Source organism: Pelmatolapia mariae, linkage group LG12 (assembly GCF_036321145.2).
Source record: "Pelmatolapia mariae isolate MD_Pm_ZW linkage group LG12, Pm_UMD_F_2, whole genome shotgun sequence".
NCBI lineage: Eukaryota > Metazoa > Chordata > Actinopteri > Cichliformes > Cichlidae > Pelmatolapia > Pelmatolapia mariae.
Genome location: NC_086237.1, coordinates 17,662,293 through 17,675,894, shown reverse-complemented (window position 1 = coordinate 17,675,894; position 13,602 = coordinate 17,662,293). Strand labels below are relative to the sequence as shown.

Sequence of the window (13,602 nt, the reverse complement as noted above, 5' to 3'; positions counted from 1 at the left end):
AGACTGCACATCATATCTACATTTCAGAGCTCCTGTCTGCAACAGGAAGAAACAAAAACGGGCGTGGTCCTGTCCTCAACTCATCTGCTCCAGGTAGGCAGACAGCAGGAGTCCAGGAGGCAGGAACTCTTCTTGTTTGTTCACCACTTCAGTCTGACGTAAGCCATTGTAGTCGCTGCCTGGAGGCCCAACAAGCGAGAAATAGACTTTGATCACTGTGATGTGACTGAAACAAACTAAACTGGCTTAGCAGGCGCAGCCAGGATTGGATAAGTAGGATTATGTAAAGACAGAAGCATTTATAATGATAAAAACTCAAAATCTTCCAATTTTAATGAGATGAAAAGATGATACATGCCAGTAAGTTTTGGGGGGTTTTTTGTAAAAAATACATTGCGTTTTTCTTTTGTTGGTATTTTTTATTTCGTGAGACGCTGTTCAAAAATTCTGTACATTTAAGAACACACAAAGTGGCTTTAAACTTGAAGTACGAGTGTAAATACTTGCAACTGTAAAACTCCCAACAACGAGGAAATTTGCTGTTAAATTCCATGTCTGTTCAGACTCAGAGCACACATATGTAGTGAAGACTCAAGGATTTTAACAGGCAGACACCAGACTACTGTCACCAACTCTGTAATATAGTCTACTTTTTGGCATTAACGTCAGAAACGTGTTAGCGCTGAGTGTTTAGTTTCACCGTATTGTTTAAATCAGCATATTAATTCTTGAGTTATAATTATAGCTTAAATCTGCATAAACAGGAATTCATATTCACCACTTATATTCAGTACATCTGACTATGAGCAGCAGATTAAGTAAAAAACAAACAAACAATTGGCTGCAGGTGTCCATGAGTTATTCCAGCTGAGTACAACTAATTATGAATTAAGAATATTTTTTTTCAAAACCCGACTTACTTGTTTGCTTAAAAACAAATTGCCCCCCCCCCTCAAAAAGAAAATTCAAATATTAACATGTTTTGTTTGTTTAAAACTAATATTAAATTCAATTCAATTTTATTTATATAGCACCAAATCACAACAAAAGTCGCCTCAAGGCGCTTCATATTGTACAGTAGATCGCACAATAATAAATACAGAGAAAAACCCAACAATCATATCATATGACCCCCTATGAGCAAGCACTTTGGCGACAGTGGGAAGGAAAAACTCCCTTTTAACAGGAAGAAACCTCCGGCAGAACCAGGCTCAGGGAGGGGCTCAGGGAATATCATTATGAAACACTGTTTTCTGCTGTACTGTCACTTTGTGGTTGGTTAAATATTGTATTCAACATGAGGAATAGGGGCCCGGTATGCCTACTCCCTCTCTCTTAGAAATATATATATATATATTTTTTTTAAATACTGTTTGCTTTGTTGCAATCAGACAGAAATAAAATGAGTGAATGAGAAGCTCATAGGTTGACACAGGCGCTCAGCGACCTTCCCTTTACACAGTAATATAACGAGCTGAAATAACCAATCGGCTGAGTCGAACCTTTACTGCAAAGAGACACGCCACAGAAGAGTTGTGCTCATCGACACAGACAGACTCAGACTGCAACATGTTGGCAATCTACCATCCTAACTTTACCCTAGTGTGACTGAGCCATTATGTATTATTGCCACTCACTTGCAGAGACGAGGTCCATATACTGGCAGATGGCGTGAAGCAGCAGCCTCTCAAAGCTGAGTGACGAACACAAACAACAAAAATGTGACAGTTATTAACCCACTTGATTCAAACTGACTACGTTTGTGTAGTGTACCAATTTTCCCGCACATCTCGACAAAGGGAGACTGTGTATTCACCACCGGCTGTAAGCTATTTTCTCCTGTTCCTGTTGTGTTCCTGTCGCTATGGTGACAGACGATAAAGACTTGATGTAATCTAATACAGCAGGTTTACCTGCATGTTTGTCAGAACAATCCAAACAGCACCATTGTTGAGATGAGATTAATTAACACATTAATGAGGTGCCAAAGCAATGCACTGAGGGTCACTAGGTTGTAATTTGCTCAGATTTTACTTGACAAATGACATTCCACTGAGCTCTCCAGACCACTTCCCACAGGTGTAATTCCACTGTCCATTATCAAAGTCTAACCAATTAAAGACTAAAGTGAATGAAAAGCTTTTGAAGAAGCACAGACACACCAACTGAAAGAAGAGGATTTCTGCCTGCTGCTGAGGTTGGTTGTGTAAACTGAGTAAGGTTGAGCGTTGAAGAAGCTCAGAAGGTTTTCCTCCAGAACTTCCAGCGTTCCCTGAGAGAAGCAGAAACCACAGATTTCACAAAATTCATAGTTTGTGTTTGGGAAAAATACTAAACTTCAGCAGGCGATCTCAGGGAGTCCTGCTCTCATGTCCCTGCGCATCATCTTCGTCCCTGATAATGATTAGGAGTATCTTATAATTTCTGATTGAATTCAGTGTTTCATTGGGCACATTCATACAACAGAAGGCTAAGGAACATCCTCTTTTTCACATATTTCAAACATTGTATAAAACATAAAAAATAGGAACAATGAGGAAATAACTCTTGCAGCACGAAGCCACAAGCAGATGGGTCTATTAAGAGGACCCGCCAGTGGTGGTTAAGGTATAACTGGCTCTGCATAAAACTAACATGAGTTGAACTTACTATTGGGGCTGGGCGATATGGCCTAAAATCCATATCACAGTATAATTTGAAGCATGTGCGGTAACGATATATATCACGATATATTCTTTTCTTCTGTATAACGTATTTTACACACTATAGGGCACACTTAAAATCCTTTAATTTTCTCAAAAATGGACAGTGTGCCTTATGTATGAATTCTGGTTGAGCTTACTGACCTCAAACAGATTTTATGTGGTACACGACGCGCAGAAATCTGTCAAAAATGTTTTAGTACAACTTTGGTAAGCTATAAAGCCGCACCGCCTGATGGATTGTCGGAGCATTACGGCTGCCGTAGTCAGGAGCCTCGTGGAGTAATCTGGGTCCAAAACTCCGTCTGGTTCAGGTCCCAAAAGTCAAACGAACACTGCAGCATCACTGAGAGTTAAAAACTGTCTAAATTCTTTCATCTTTAATAAAATGATCAGCGTTGCTACTTTACCAGGTGTAACAATTAAGTTTAATATCCAAGCATCCATGAAAACAGAATTTATTAAATTAAACGGAGTTAGAAGTTAGCTCGCTAGCTTCCACCTAAACATGATATGGCATGTTCTTACTGAGAGATTTCTGAAATAATTCAAACGTACAGCTCTGCTATCACTTCCAACATGAATGAAGACAGGAAACTAAATAGCAGTGACGTTTGCAGGGTTACTGAAGTTGGGCTAGCTGGTATATAATGATGTGCTACGTGATCACTAGCAAAACAGCTACGTTAGCATATCATTAGCACAGTGAAGCTAAAGGATGAACGCTAACTTTTTTCCACTCGATAAAAGTTAACGTGAGGGTTTCTGGTGGTTAAGGACAAATACAATTGCATAGCAGGATGCTATAAATGGACTAAACTTCAGTCAGGAGAACAACTGAGATAATCCATCCACAATACGAGGTTAGTCATTAATATACTGCAACAACATGGGAATAGAGCAGCTGTTAGGGAATTCAGCATTAATGACTCAATGGTACAGAAGCGCAGTTTTTGGCTTTCCCCATATTCCAAAAGTGCTTCGTCTCTTTGCTATTACTGTCGCCCGGCATAATTTGCAGCTGATGTTGTTTGCAGTCACTGCAATGCTTTCAACCAAAACAGGCGCAGCTTGTTGACACCAACAACATGCGCTATCGCGGTAGAGCGGTATAGTAAAAATCTCTACCATTGGCCAAATTAATATCGTTTCTACCGTATACCATTTATACCGCCCACCCCTACTTACTATAAAGACAACGACTTCAAATACATGAGTGATGCAATCACTGACCAAACAGTGAGAGATTTGAAGCAGAGAAGACACTCACCATGGGGATTTGTTTCCGCCTCAAGAGTTGCTCGCAACCTGCGATCGATTCTCTGGAAGCAGTCCTGACCAGTGAAGGCAGGATTTACTGCAGAGAGAGATGACAAAGTCAGACAAACACTTCACTTTAAAGGCTCGAAGGCTGAGACTGACCATTCCTCTGGTCTTTGAGGAGCTGGTTGGTGTTTTTCTTCTTGGCCTCCTCCAGCTCCAACAGAGAGAGCAGCCTCTCCTGCTCCTCACCAGAGCAATTCATGAAGTCGTTCCACGGCTAAAACAACAACAAGACAAGAAATGACATTAGTCAGCGTCCCTGATCTTTCTAGGTGGTCTTCAAAACCCTGTGCCCTGTGAGACCCCGCACAAGTCAAACCACACAGTTTACATTTCTTTGGACACACAAACACGGTTTTTGAGCGGCAGTTTCCTGTGGGACCTCTCAGGTAAATATTTGCGCACACAGTACACAAAATTTGAGAACATGACACGGTGAAATTATAAATCTTTTCTTAAGCCGTGCGCACTTCTGCAACAAATGCCACTAATTTGTGTACCTCTACATAGTTTCCATTGGTGCAGACTTCATAGAAGATGGATGGGATGGCTGGGTTGCTGCAAACCTCCAGATCGTCTTTGGAGCACTCATCTTTCTCAAGGAGATTAGCAAGGTAGGGTGCTAATTTTCAAAGGAGAAGATTAGAGAGAGATAAATGAGCAAAGCAATGACTTTATAACTAATGTAAAAGTTTTTCTCATCCTCTAAGGTATTGAAGCCACTAACGTCAGAATTCTTTGTAAAAATGTTGCCCAGCAGCCTCAGGAGCCTCAAATACATCTTATAAAACATTTTGAACTTGCACACAGAGATTCTTCCCCAAAGTAATCCTTTCAATACTTTCCCAGCATTGCTCCGCCTGCAGTCTCTGACGCCATCTTTTAATTTACGTAAAATGAGAGCTTACTGTTCTCCTGTCGGCGGAGGCTCTTCTTGCCTTTGGCCCTGGGTGTGAGGTCAGAGTTGCGGATGGCTTGGTTGATATAGAACTGTTTCTTTTTGGTGGGTGACACTCGCTTGGCAGGAGAGCTAGGCAATGAGGTGCATTTACGCTCCTCTACTAGGCTGGAAAAACAGAGCACAGTGGATCAGTTTAGTGAGTTTGAGTTGATATATCTTTCAGAAGAATTTCCAGCTTCCAATCTCAAAATCTGATTGAGTTGTTGGAATTTCGAGGGAATCAAGTCAGCTTACTTGTTCCTCAAGCTGCTTTATTTAAACCTATCCAACTGCTCAGATGTGAAGGTAAAAGCAAGGTGTACCCTGTAACAGGCCCGGTTCACAGAAGCCCTTAGCAGGATAAACACATATAACTGACTATTTACTTATTTATTGTGTTACAGCCTTTCCTGCACAACACCTGGTACAGGTGCACAATAATAATTTCACCCTGAAACGACATTTAATAACAGCTGTAGTAGAAATCGATTGAAATACGCATATTTACATGCATGGCCATGTAATCACCTTATCTGAGGAATAAATAAGACAAAGACATACAGATGACATTTATCCTACTAAAACTGAAAATACACCCATGAAAGCTGCAGATTTTTTCCTCCTCTGGTTTCTCTGTGTAACTGGCTCAGAACAGAGCAGAGCATCCCACAGCAGCTTCAGATGTAGGTCAGTGGGTGTCTGTGTGGACCGCCTTTGCTGGAGCTTCTTCCTGTGAGCTCAGTTGTCAACATGCTGATGCCATTTTTAGCCTGAGCCCACAGGTTATTAGCAACATAATATGATGTAATCTGTGCCTGGACTATTTAGGTTCGCCCATACTCTCCCTCTGGCATCCAAACCTTAGTTTAATAAGTAAGACCTAACGAAACATGTTTTAATGCAACCTTAGGTGGCGCTGTCACTTGGTGTTTCGCTCGCTCTGCGGTAGAGTATCACTTCCTGTTCCTGCTCAAACACAGTGGTGTTTCTGAGTAGCTTTTCTGCTTAGCAATTTAATTTAAATCTTTTGATACATCCCTTTTTCATAGTATAATCTTAACGTGCTTCATCTGAATCACCCTTTCTGTTTGCTCACTGCCTAATTTATAGCCAAAGTATTCACTCACTGTCTCTTTACTGTTTCGCTAGCTTAGCTTAGCTCGTAGCCGACTCGTTAGCACCATGGCTACTTCACCTGTCCCTCCTGCACTTTCCTGCTCATTGTGTCAGATGTTTAGTTACTCCTCGGCCTCCTTTAGCAGTAATGATACCTGTAACAAATGTAGCATATTTGCAGCTCTGGAGGCCAGGATTACTGAATTGGAGACTTGGCTTCGCACCCTTCATTCACCCGTAGCTAGCCAGGCCCCTGTAGCTGGTGCAGCCGAAGATAGCGTAGGCCCCGCTAGCTGTTTCCCCGGCAGACCCCAAGCAGCTGGGGAAAGAGGGTGACTGGGTGACGGTGAGGAGGAAGCATAGTCTTAAACAGAAGCCCCAGGTACACCACCAGTTCATGTGTCTAACCGTTTTTCCCCACTCGGCGACACACCCGCCGGGGGTCAAACTCTGGTAATTGGTGATTCTGTTCTCAGACACGTGAAGCTAGAGACACCGGCAACCATAGTCAATTGTCTTCCAGGGGCCAGAGCAGGCGACATTGAAGGAAATTTAAAACTGCTGGCTAAGGGTAAACGTAAATACAGTAAGATCATAATTCACGTCGGCAGTAATGACACCCGGTTACGCCAATCGGAGGTCACTAAAATCAATATTGAATCGGTGTGTAACTTTGCCAAAACAATGTCGGACTCTGTAGTTTTCTCTGGTCCCCTCCCCAATCAGACCAGGAGTGACATGTTTAGCCGCATGTTCTCCTTAAATTGCTGGCTGTCTGAGTGGTGTCCCAGAAACGATGTGGGCTTCATAGATAATTGGCAAACCTTCTGGAGGAAACCTGGTCTTGTTAGGAGAGACGGCATCCATCCCACTTTGGGTGGAGCAGCTCTCATTTCTAGAAATATGGACAAATTTATTAAACCCCCCAAAATATGACTATCCAGAGTTGGGACCAGGAAGCAGAGTTGCAGTCTTACACGCCTCTCTGCAGCTTCTCTCCTCCTGCTACCCCCCCAAAAACCCATCTCCATTGAGACTGTGTCAGCTCCCAAAATGACAAAAAACAAACCAAAAACCAGCAATAAACAACTTAAACATAAAAAATCAAAAAGAAAGAACAATACAGTATCCACATCTGAACCAAAGAGTAAAACAGTGAAATGTGGATTATTAAATATTAGGTCTCCCTCCTCCAAGTCTCTGTTAGTACATGACTTAATTGATCAACAAATCGATTTACTCTGCCTTACAGAAACCTGGTTGCAGCCGGATGATTATGTTAGTTTAAATGAATCAACACCCCCGAGTCATTCTAACTACCAGAAACCTCGAAGCACAGGCCGAGGGGGCGGTGTGGTAGCAATTTTTCACACCAGCCTATTAATTAACGAAAGACCAAGACAGACTTTTAATTCATTTGAAAGCCTGATGCTTAGCCTCGTCCACCCCAGCTGTAAAACTCAGAAACCAGTCTTACTTGTTATCATCTATCGTCCACCTGGGCCTTACACAGAGTTTCTCTCTGATTTCTCAGACTTTTTATCTGATTTAGTGCTCAGCTCAGATAAAATAATTATTGTGGGTGATTTTAACATCCATGTAGATGCTAAAAATGACAGCCTCAACATCACATTTAATCTGTTATTAGACTCAATTGGCTTCTCTCAAAATGTAAAAGAACCCACCTACCACTTTAATCACACTCTAGATCTTGTTTTAACATATGGCATAGAAACTGAACATTTAACAGTGTTTCCTGAAAACCCTCTGCTGTCTGATCATTTCCTGATAACATTTACATTTACAATAATTGATTACACAGCAATGGAGAGTAGACTTTATCAAAGTAGATGTCTTTCTGAAAGTCCTGTAACTAAGTTTAAGAATATAATCCACCCACAGTTATCATCTTCAATGCCCTGTACCAACATAGAGCAGAGCAGCTATCTGAACGCTACTCCAACAGAGGTTGATTATCTTGTTAATAATTTTACCTCCTCACTACGTACGACTCTGGATACTGTAGCTCCTGTGAAAACTAAGGCCTCAAATCCAAAGTCCCTGACTCCGTGGTATAATTCTCAAACACGTAGCCTAAAGCAGATAACTCGTAAGCTGGAGAGGAAATGGCGTGTCACAAATTTAGAGGATCATCATTTAGCCTGGAGAAATAGTTTGCTGCTTTATAAGAAAGCCCTCCGCAAAGCCAGAACATCTTACTATTCGTCACTGATTGAAGAAAATAAGAACAACCCCAGGTTTCTCTTCAGCACTGTAGCCAGGCTGTCAAAAAGTCAGAGCTCTACTGAGCCAACAATCCCTTTAACGTTAACTAGTAATGACTTCATGAACTTCTTCACAAATAAAATTTTTATCATTAGAGAAAAAATTACCAATAATCATCCCACAGATGTAATATCGTCTACAGCTACTTTTAGTACCATCGATGTTAAGCTAGACTCTTTTTCTCCAATTGATCTTTCTGAGGTAACTTCAATAATTAATTCCTCCAAACCATCAACGTGTCTTTTAGACCCCATTCCTACAAAACTGCTCAAAGAAGTCCTGCCATTAATTAATTCTTCAATCTTAAATATGATCAACCTATCTCTAATAATTGGCTATGTACCTTAGGCCTTCAAGCTGGCTGTAGTTAAACCTTTACTCAAAAAGCATCTCTAGACCCAGCTGTCTTAGCTAATTATAGGCCAATCTCCAACCTTCCTTTCATATCAAAAATCCTTGAAAGAGTAGTTGTCAAACAGCTAACAGATCATCTGCAGAGGAATGGCTTATTTGAAGAGTTTCAGTCAGGTTTCAGAGCTCATCACAGCACAGAAACAGCTTTAGTGAAGGTTACAAATGATCTTCTTATGGCCTCTGACAGTGGACTCATCTCTGTGCTTGTCCTGCTAGACCTCAGAGCAGCGTTCGATACTGTTGACCATAATATCCTATTAGAGCGATTGGAACATGCTGTAGGTATTACAGGTACTGCACTGCAGTGGTTTGTATCATATCTATCTAATAGACTCCAATTTGTGCATGTAAATGGAGAGTCCTCTTCCCACACTAAGGTCAATTATGGTGTTCCACAGGGTTCAGTGCTAGGACCAATTCTATTTACATTATACATGCTTCCCCTAGGCAGCATCATTAGAAGACATAGCATAAATTTTCACTGCTATGCAGATGACACGCAGCTCTATCTATCCATGAAGCCAGGTAACACACACCAATTAGTTAAACTGCAGGAATGTCTTAAAGACATAAAGACCTGGATGGCCGCTAACTTTCTGCTTCTTAATTCAGATCAAACTGAGGTTATTGTACTCGGCCCTGAAACTCTTAGAAATATGGTATCTAACCAGATTCTTACTCTGGATGGCATTACCTTGGCCTCCAGCAATGCTGTGAGGAACCTTGGAGTCATTTTTGACCAGGACATGTCCTTTAGCGCACATATTAAACAAATATGTAAGACTGCTTTCTTCCATTTGCGCAACATCTCTAAAATTAGAAATATCCTGTCTCAGAGTGATGCTGAAAAAGTAGTTCATGCCTTCATTACTTCCAGGCTGGACTACTGTAATTCATTATTATCAGGAAGTCCTAAAAACTCCCTGAAAAGTCTTCAGCTAATCCAAAATGCTGCAGAAAGAGTACTGACAGGGACTAGGAAGAGAGAACATATTTCTCCTGTTTTGGCTTCCCTTCATTGGCTTCCTGTTAAATCCAGAATTGAATTCAAAATCCTGCTCCTCACATACAAGGTCTTAAATAATCAGGCCCCATCTTATCTTAATGACCTTGTAGTGCTATATCACCCTATTAGAGCACTTCACTCTCGCTCTGCAGGCCTACTTGCTGTTCCTAGAGTATTTAAAAGTAGAATGGGAGGGAGAGCCTTCAGTTTTCAGGCCCCTCTTCTGTGGAACCAGCTTCCAGTTTGGATTCGGGAGACAGACACTATCTCTACTTTCAAGGTTAGGCTTAAAACTTTCCTTTTTGCTAAAGCATGTAGTTAGGGCTGGACCAGGTGACCCTGAATCCTCCCTTAGTTATGCTGCAATAGACGTAGGCTGCCGGGGATTCCCATGATGCATTGAGTTTTTCCTTTCCAGCCACTCACTATGTGTTAATAGACCTCTCTGCATCGAATCATATCTGTTATTAATTTCTGTCTCTCTTCCACAGCATGTCTTTCATCCTGTTTTCCTTCTTCACCCCAACCGGTCGCAGCAGATGGCCGCCCCTCCCTGAGCCTGGTTCTACCAGGTTTCTTCCTGTTAAAAGGGAGTTTTTCCTTCCCACTGTCGCCAAAGTGCTTGCTCATAGGGGGTTATATGATATGATTGTTGGGGTTTTCTCTGTATTTATTATTGTGCGATCTATTGTACAATATAAAGCGCCTTGAGGCGACTTTTGTTGTGATTTGGCGCTATATAAATAAAATTGAATTGAATTGAATTGAATTGAATTGAATTGAATTGACTTGAAAACCTTACATCTTTCCACAGGTCTCCACTTCATCAGACATCACCTAGACCCAGAGCTGGGTGAGGCCAGCACAAACAGCGGCCTATTCGATGAAGATGATGGATCCATGGGGTCAGGAAAGCCAGTAGCAGAGGAACTGGAGAGGTACCTTTCATGTCCATTCACTGGAGGTGTGGATGTATTGCATGGCTTTCCTCACATCAAGAAGCTGTCGATCAAAGTCAATACAGCTCTTCCTGCGTCTGCAGCCTGTGAGAGACTTTTTAGTCATGCAGGACTCCTGTTCACTGCCAAACGGTCACAGCTTCACAGCAAGAACCTTGAGAGCAAACTGCTGCTGAAGCTGAAGCACCATTTCACTGACTGAAGAAACAATTTATGGTAAAGTGAGCCATACACATATGTACATCCACAGAGTGGAAATTTGTCTTTTATAATTAGTTTTACTCTGATTTCAGTGTTTATATGTGAGTGTAGTTTTTGCATTTTTACATATTACATTGTGTTAATCCACTGTCTATACTTCAGGGTATTTTAGTATACAAAATACGTTTTGTTTGAATGTCTATTCTTGTGAAATTTTAGCACAGATGTGTTGTTTTTTTGTTTGTTTTTAATTCCTGCTGTCCGCCTTGGGAATAAACTTTTCCTGATTATACCTGTTGCAACTCTGTCATTTGTTTCTGATTTACTTAATCCCTCCTTGTATTTAAAAGAACCACCCCTAGTATGACATTCTGGCGCATCAGCTGTAGTCTGTTATGTTGAAGTTGCCTAGTTCTAATGTTTTCTGTGAGGCTGCTGTAAATGTGAATATATTTACTGTGAGTTTTGCTTGAAAAAGCTTTACGTTGTGAAAAACTGAAATCTTGAAATTAGAATTGTTGTGCCTTATTTTGTGGATCTTTTCACATATATTCCTTTTGAAAATACTAACATTTGTATATTTATTTATTTTTGATTGTCTGATAGCATTTATTTTTAAAATAAATCGGACATTTCAAACAGTTACTCGCTATTTACTCAGTACTTGAGTAGCCTTTTCACCAAGTACTTTTTTACTCTTACTCGAGTAACTTTTTTGACGACTACTTTTTACTTGAGTAATAATATTTTAAAGTAATGATACTCTTACTTGAGTACATTTTTTGGATACTCGACCCACCTCTGGTAAGCAGCATTCGGGGATGAGCCGGGGAGCGAACAAGAAGGAAAAGATGCTGCTCTGGGAGAGGTTCGATGCGAGTCAGAGCGAAAGGAGAACTTAGACTTTGCTGAATTTGAGACGGAGCTAGAAGAGGGCTGGTTTGAAGAAAAAAGACTAAGGATTTTTTCAGGATTTCCCCTTTTTTCGAATATAAGGCGTTGGGTATAGAGGGTTCCCTACAAGTTATTCTAGGGTTTTTTGTTGTGCATATTTTGGATAGAAATACGGAGGGTTTTTTCAGGAGGTTTCCCTGCTTGTTTGCCTAGGGGTTTAGTGGGAGCCGCGGTGCGCTGAATTTGAGAAAGAGGGATCGTTTGAAGAAAAAAGACTAAGGATTTTTTCAGGTGTTTTCCCCTGTTATCAAATATAAGGTTTTGGGAATAGAGGGTTCCCTACAAGTTATTCTAGGGGTTTTTTGTTGCGCGTGTTTTGGAGCAGGGGCGATTTTAGCCCATTTTTAAAATGAATCAAAGCACCCCCAAAGATTTCTTACTTTTTTTTGACAATATTTGCTGTTTGTAGGACACACTACTAAAAATATAAAAAGCGTATAGTACGTAATTGAGATGGAACATTTTAACAACAGAAGTATAGATAACCCCTCCCCCCTCCCAAAATGGTTTGTTCCAGCCCACCTCTCTCTCAGGTGCCCTTTGTGCCAGAGCGATGGTGTCTGAGACGCAGCGGAGCGGAGGTGGAAGCGCCTGCCCTAAAACAGGACATATTAGCTGCATTTAACCCTAAGTTACTCTTCATATAGTTGGTAGGAGTCAGGCCATGTTTCTTTTTAGCTGAAAAACATTACACCAGGCAACCTGCTGTGTTGAAAACGTGTTTTCCTATGATGTTTGCTGCCCTACAATCTGTCCTGCTCTGTAGTAAAATCAGTGATATTTGACCGTCCTGTTGCTCCCATTGAAATGTTTACAGCCTATTTAAAATCAAAAATTTAACATTGTCGTAGCTACTGCTGTTACCACTGTCCTGTCTGAAATGTAATGAGAGAAGCTGCTTATTTTGCCATATGTGCCGATATTAAACCCAAAGTACTTACTAGCTAACTGACTGGACGCCCATTAACCTTATAACTCCTTTTGTGTGTGTGTGTGTGTGTGTGTGTGTGTGTGTGTGTGCAAAGAGACAGTCAGGTTCATAATGGATATGTGGAAGTTTATTTATTTATTTATTTTAAAAAGGAGCCACATTCAGGTAAAAGTGTAAGATCAAATGATCAGTCAATAAAGGATAATGTTGGATCATTGTTTCAATATTTATATCTTTTATTAGATGTACATGTGGTTTGGTTATTTGCCTTTTAATTGAAAGTACACTGAGAGGACTTTTTTTTTATTAGTGATCTTAATAGTATTTTTTAATCTAATTGAATACAATCTATTTGTGTATGATTGTCAGTCCAAATAGGGAGAGAGGAAAGAGGGGAAAAGGTCAGGAAGAACCAGGTAAGAAAACAGGCAGGAAATACTAACAAGCACAACATAAACTGTTAAACTGGCAAAGAAACAAAAAACAACTAATTTTACTCGTACAATCTGGAAGTTGTGTTGTTTGTCTGCAAAACAAACGCGGTTGTCAGCCCTGTCACTGCATTACCATACTTCAGTCAGAGGAAGTCACGGTTGCCAAAAAGCAGACTCCAGCAACTGGCTGTGATGTCAGTTGAGAAAGAGCTGCTTGAGAGACTTGACCACCAAAATGTGATAGACAGATTTAACAACCTCAAGGTGAGGCGACATAGGATAAAAGAAAAGAAAAAATCTGCAGAGCCATAGTAGTATCTGCACTAAAGATCTTTT

The 13,602-nt window shown here is 40.8% G+C and overlaps 1 pseudogene; it reads right to left on the bottom strand.

The window, feature by feature from the left end:
* Positions 1-3,566: 3,566 nt before the first annotated feature.
* On the bottom strand, positions 3,567-10,621 carry LOC134638233 (R3H domain-containing protein 4-like; annotated as a pseudogene).
* Positions 10,622-13,602: the final 2,981 nt, after the last annotated feature.